General features: G+C 41.2%; 1 non-coding gene across 1 annotated transcript; it reads right to left on the reverse strand.

Moving 5' to 3' along the window:
* Positions 1-5,882: 5,882 nt before the first annotated feature.
* Positions 5,883-5,989, reverse strand: LOC132041535 (small nucleolar RNA R71). The gene has a single exon (XR_009411079.1). It is a non-coding gene; the product is annotated as a small nucleolar RNA R71 (small nucleolar RNA).
* Positions 5,990-6,864: the final 875 nt, after the last annotated feature.

The raw sequence follows: 6,864 nt of genomic DNA on the forward strand, positions 1-6,864 counted from the left end.
GGGTAAAGAGAACATTGTAGCTGATGCACTCTCCAGGAGACATGCCTTGATTGCCACAATGGAAGCTAAGGTGCTAGGATTTGAGTTCATCAAGGAACTATATGGGGAGGATCCGGATCTTGCTGACACTTACACCAGCTGCACTAAAGGACCTCACGGGAAGTTCTACTTGCATGAGGGATTCTTATTTAAGGGCAAGAGACTATGTATTCCTCAGTGTTCTTTGAGAGACCTGATCACTAGAGAAGCTCACGGAGGAGGTCTCATGGGACATTTCATGATTAGATCAAACACTTGAACTGTGGTCAGAGAGCATTTATTTGGAACCACTAAAGTGGAGAATAGACTCATTGGCAAGATTGTAAATGCAAGAAAGCTAAGTCAAGAGTACAACCCCATGGTCTTTACATGCCACTGCCCATTCCCACAGCCCCTTGGGTGGACATATCCATGGATTTTGTACTAGGATTACCCATGATTCAACACAAAGATTCAATCTTTGTTGTGGTGGATCAGTGGAGAATAACCAAGATGGCATAAATCTCATAGGAGTTGTGCCAAGGTGAATGATGCATCCAAGACAGCTGACTTGTTCTTCAGAGAGAAGTGGATGAACCACGATCTAAGAAGCTTACATGAACCACTAATCAGTGGATTGAATAAAGAACCATTGTATCAATGGCTATGTTCGGTAGAGACACCAAGTTCCTCAGCCACTTCTGGAAGACACTATGGAAAAAGCTTGGAACAAAGTTACTCTATTCAACTACTTGTCATCCGCAAACTGATGGTTTACAAACTGTTCGGACATATTCCATTATTTCATGAACTCTCTCCACAGGAGAACCATTGGGAAGAACATGAAGAATTGGGTTGATTGGAACCACTTCAGTGGAGAATAACCAGGAAGTTTGAATAAATCTCATAGGGTTGTGACTCAGCTACAGAAGATATCCCATTTGATGAGATGATTCCAGATGAAGGTTCAATCCAAAGACATATCTTCATGATTCTTATCAAACCAGGATGAACCTCCGATCTAAGAAGCTTTATTTGGAACCACTAATCAGTGGAGAATAACCAGAAGTTGAATAAATCTCATAAGTGTTGTCAAGAAGATATACACCTTCTAAGTCCAGGAGAACCTAGATCAACTTAATTATCTTCATGATTCTTGCATATGAACCATTATCTCAATCCAAAGAGAATAATATTTGATCTGAGAAGTTATTTTTTTGGGTTTGGTAATAGTGGCCTTCACATGAGGCAAGAGATACTTCTTGATCTGACAGAATATCTCTCAGGAGTTCTAAGTGAAGCCAAGAGGATAACCCCTTTCAATCTTGAGATGATCAACAACAATGCCTATCTTGACCTGACAATATTCATGAAATCTTATCATCCACTTTCAATGTTACTGATTTGTCTCCTTGTTTTGCAGATGAACCAGTTTTGAAATCTCAAAACCTGTTGTGAGTAAGAAGATATGAGGACATTCATCCAAGATGATGGCATTATCTTCAGATTCTTATCAAACCAGGATGACATAGTAAGAAGCTTTATCCATAATCTTATCAAAAGTTGATGAACCACTTTTCGATCTAAGTGATTCCAAGCTTCGGATTTGGAACCACTAATCAGTGGAGAATAACCAGGAAGAACCACTAATCAAAGGAAGTTCAATAAAGGAGTTGTGTGTTGTAAGAAGATATCCCACCTTTTATCCAGATGATTCCAGATTAGCCTGTTCGGACATATGGCAATATCTTCATGATTCTTATCAAACCAGGATGAACCACGATCTAAGAAGCTTTATTTGGAACCACTAAGTGGAGAATAACCAGGAAGTTGAATAAATCTCATAGGAGTTGTGAGTAAGAAGATATCCCACTTTCTATCCAGATGATTCCAGATTAGCCTGTTCGGACATATGGCAATATCTTCATGATTCTTATCAAACCAGGATGAACCACGATCTAAGAAGCTTTATTTGGAACCACTAATCAGTGGAGAATAACCAGGAAGTTGAATAAATCTCATAGGAGTTGTGAGTAAGAAGATATCCCACTTTCTATCCAGATGATTCCAGATTAGCCTGTTCGGACATATGGCAATATCTTCATGATTCTTATCAAACCAGGATGAACCACGATCTAAGAAGCTTTATTTGGAACCACTAATCAGTGGAGAATAACCAGGAAGTTGAATAAATCTCATAGGAGTTGTGAGTAAGAAGATATCCCACTTTCTATCCAGATGATTCCAGATTAGCCTGTTCGGACATATGGCAATATCTTCATGATTCTTATCAAACCAGGATGAACCACGATCTAAGAAGCTTTATTTGGAACCACTAATCAGTGGAGAATAACCAGGAAGTTGAATAAATCTCATAGGAGTTGTGAGTAAGAAGATATCCCACTTTCTATCCAGATGATTCCAGATTAGCCTGTTCGGACATATGGCAATATCTTCATGATTCTTATCAAACCAGGATGAACCACGATCTAAGAAGCTTTATTTGGAACCACTAATCAGTGGAGAATAACCAGGAAGTTGAATAAATCTCATAGGAGTTGTGAGTAAGAAGATATCCCACTTTCTATCCAGATGATTCCAGATTAGCCTGTTCGGACATATGGCAATATCTTCATGATTCTTATCAAACCAGGATGAACCACGATCTAAGAAGCTTTATTTGGAACCACTAATCAGTGGAGAATAACCAGGAAGTTGAATAAATCTCATAGGAGTTGTGAGTAAGAAGATATCCCACTTTCTATCCAGATGATTCCAGATTAGCCTGTTCGGACATATGGCAATATCTTCATGATTCTTATCAAACCAGGATGAACCACGATCTAAGAAGCTTTATTTGGAACCACTAATCAGTGGAGAATAACCAGGAAGTTGAATAAATCTCATAGGAGTTGTGAGTAAGAAGATATCCCACTTTCTATCCAGATGATTCCAGATTAGCCTGTTCGGACATATGGCAATATCTTCATGATTCTTATCAAACCAGGATGAACCACGATCTAAGAAGCTTTATTTGGAACCACTAATCAGTGGAGAATAACCAGGAAGTTGAATAAATCTCATAGGAGTTGTGAGTAAGAAGATATCCCACTTTCTATCCAGATGATTCCAGATTAGCCTGTTCGGACATATGGCAATATCTTCATGATTCTTATCAAACCAGGATGAACCACGATCTAAGAAGCTTTATTTGGAACCACTAATCAGTGGAGAATAACCAGGAAGTTGAATAAATCTCATAGGAGTTGTGAGTAAGAAGATATCCCACTTTCTATCCAGATGATTCCAGATTAGCCTGTTCGGACATATGGCAATATCTTCATGATTCTTATCAAACCAGGATGAACCACGATCTAAGAAGCTTTATTTGGAACCACTAATCAGTGGAGAATAACCAGGAAGTTGAATAAATCTCATAGGAGTTGTGAGTAAGAAGATATCCCACTTTCTATCCAGATGATTCCAGATTAGCCTGTTCGGACATATGGCAATATCTTCATGATTCTTATCAAACCAGGATGAACCACGATCTAAGAAGCTTTATTTGGAACCACTAATCAGTGGAGAATAACCAGGAAGTTGAATAAATCTCATAGGAGTTGTGAGTAAGAAGATATCCCACTTTCTATCCAGATGATTCCAGATTAGCCTGTTCGGACATATGGCAATATCTTCATGATTCTTATCAAACCAGGATGAACCACGATCTAAGAAGCTTTATTTGGAACCACTAATCAGTGGAGAATAACCAGGAAGTTGAATAAATCTCATAGGAGTTGTGAGTAAGAAGATATCCCACTTTCTATCCAGATGATTCCAGATTAGCCTGTTCGGACATATGGCAATATCTTCATGATTCTTATCAAACCAGGATGAACCACGATCTAAGAAGCTTTATTTGGAACCACTAATCAGTGGAGAATAACCAGGAAGTTGAATAAATCTCATAGGAGTTGTGAGTAAGAAGATATCCCACTTTCTATCCAGATGATTCCAGATTAGCCTGTTCGGACATATGGCAATATCTTCATGATTCTTATCAAACCAGGATGAACCACGATCTAAGAAGCTTTATTTGGAACCACTAATCAGTGGAGAATAACCAGGAAGTTGAATAAATCTCATAGGAGTTGTGAGTAAGAAGATATCCCACTTTCTATCCAGATGATTCCAGATTAGCCTGTTCGGACATATGGCAATATCTTCATGATTCTTATCAAACCAGGATGAACCACGATATAAGAAGCTTTATTTGGAACCACTAATCAGTGGAGAATAACCAGGAAGTTGAATAAATCTCATAGGAGTTGTGAGTAAGAAGATATCCCACTTTCTATCCAGATGATTCCAGATTAGCCTGTTCGGACATATGGCAATATCTTCATGATTCTTATCAAACCAGGATGAACCACGATCTAAGAAGCTTTATTTGGAACCACTAATCAGTGGAGAATAACCAGGAAGTTGAATAAATCTCATAAGTGTTGTGAGCAAGAAGATATCCCACCTTTCTATCCAGATGATTCCAGATTAGCCTGTTCGGACATATGCCATTATCTTCATGATTCTTATCAAACCAGGATGAACCACGATCTAAGAAGCTTTATTTGGAACCACTAATCAGTGGAGAATAACCAGGAAGTTGAATAAATCTCATAGGAGTTGTGAGTAAGAAGATATCCCACTTTCTATCCAGATGATTCCAGATTAGCCTGTTCGGACATATGGCAATATCTTCATGATTCTTATCAAACCAGGATGAACCACGATCTAAGAAGCTTTATTTGGAACCACTAATCAGTGGAGAATAACCAGGAAGTTGAATAAATCTCATAGGAGTTGTGAGTAAGAAGATATCCCTCTCCCAGCTCCAATTCAACACCCAATGAAATACCCTAGGCTAGCTCTTGTTTAATTGAATCAATCTCGTGTTTATTTTGCTTGTTTACTATCGCCTATTTCAACCAAATCATATCTTCTTCTTAGCTTGATTCTGAAACTTATAGAACTAGAGTGTAGACTGGTCCTCTGGATTTGAATCTCAAGTACTACAATTGCAACTGTTAACTTGGCAGTAGCAAGGATTCATTTTTAGTGTATCAAGTTTTGGCGCCGTTGCGACGGGGACCAGATTTTTTACCTCTAATTTTCGGTTTCATATCTAGTCTAAGATATCTAACTCGTGTTATTTTCTTTGTTTCAGCTGATGATCCAGGTGCATGACCAGTAGACATACTCGGAGCAACGCACAAGGACCATTGCATCAGCTTTCTAACGAGGAACTAGCGAGATTGGAACGACAGAACCGTCAACAGCCGAGATCAACGAACACCAACATGGGTGATCATCCAGATGATCTCACTGCTGCGTTTGCACTCATGCAACAGCAGATGCAGCAGATGCAGCAGACGATCCAAGCGCAGCAAGCTGCTGCCGAGCAAGCTGCTCTGAATGCTGCGAACCAACAGGAGGAAGTGGTCCAGATCGGCCAGAGAAACTTACTGCGTAATCTGCCTGCTACGCGATCTGCCATAACCCCTCCACCGTGCACTAGGCAAGACTTCGAGATCAAGCCAGCCTTGATAAGTCTAGTGCAAAGGAAGATCTTCAATGGACTTCCTGCTGAGATACCGATGGACCACATCGAGCACTTTGAGAAGATGTGTGGTTTCACTAAAGCGAATGGAGTACCACCCGATTACATCAAGTGTACTCTGTTCCCTTTCTCTCTTGATGGGAAAGCTGCTCGCTGGCTTGATTCACTACCCACCGGATCACTCACCACTTGGGAACAAGTCCGAGAGGCCTTCTTAAGCCACTTCTACACGAAATCGAAGACGGCAGCTCTGAGACAGAAGATCGTGACCTTCAAACAGCTGGTGGACGAGCCGTTCTGCGATGCTTGGGAGCGATTCAATGTCTACCGCAGAGAGTGCCCACATCACGGTTTTGAGGAAGACTATCTGCTGGGAGTGTTCTACGATGGAGTAGGCTGGGAGTACAGGAACGCTTTGAACTCAGCCAGTAAGGGAGATTTCATGACTCAGTCCACTCAAGGTGCATTCGAGTTGATTGAGAACATGGCCTCAAGCTCAGCTGACAATAACCGCGAGACTGATCGCACTCAGAAGGTGAAGAGCATCGACAACAGCAAGATTGATGAGCTCTCTGCCAAGGTCGATCAGCTGATTAAGAGTAACCAGAACCAGGTCTTCATCATGGAAGAATCCCCACAGGATAAAGCTACCGCGGAAGGCACATCAGAGGCAGATCAGTCGGCTGAGGATCAGCATGAAGTGAGTTATGTGAATGGGCAAGGATGGCAGTTCAAGAACTATCACCCGAACCCTAACGTGAGGAACAATCCCCACCTGTTCAATGCCCCTAAACCAGACGATAAAGCTCAAGGGAACCAGGGTCAGAACAGTGGATACCAAAGGCCTTATGGCAATCAGGGAAGAACCTTTGTCCTTAACCCAGCTCAGAATGCCCAGTTCCACAGCCAGAAACAGCCGGTTAATCAGCAAGCTGCACAACCGACTCAGACTGCTCCGCATGATGACATGAAGAGCCTCGCCAATATGATGAGCCAGCTGCTCCAAGGACAGCAGATCCAAGGGAAAGCACTGAACCAGGTCACAAACGACATCAACACCAGGATGAATCATATGTTCAATGACCTGAGTGTGAAGTATGACAATGTCTCAAGCCATATGAGACAGATGGATATTCAGATTGCTCAGACTGCTGAGAACGTGAAGAGACAGCAAGGAACTCTCCCTGGAAAAACAGACAAGAACCCCAAGGAGTGCAATGCAGTAGGTT

Source organism: Lycium ferocissimum, unplaced genomic scaffold (assembly GCF_029784015.1).
Source record: "Lycium ferocissimum isolate CSIRO_LF1 unplaced genomic scaffold, AGI_CSIRO_Lferr_CH_V1 ctg10568, whole genome shotgun sequence".
Classification (NCBI taxonomy): domain Eukaryota; kingdom Viridiplantae; phylum Streptophyta; class Magnoliopsida; order Solanales; family Solanaceae; genus Lycium; species Lycium ferocissimum.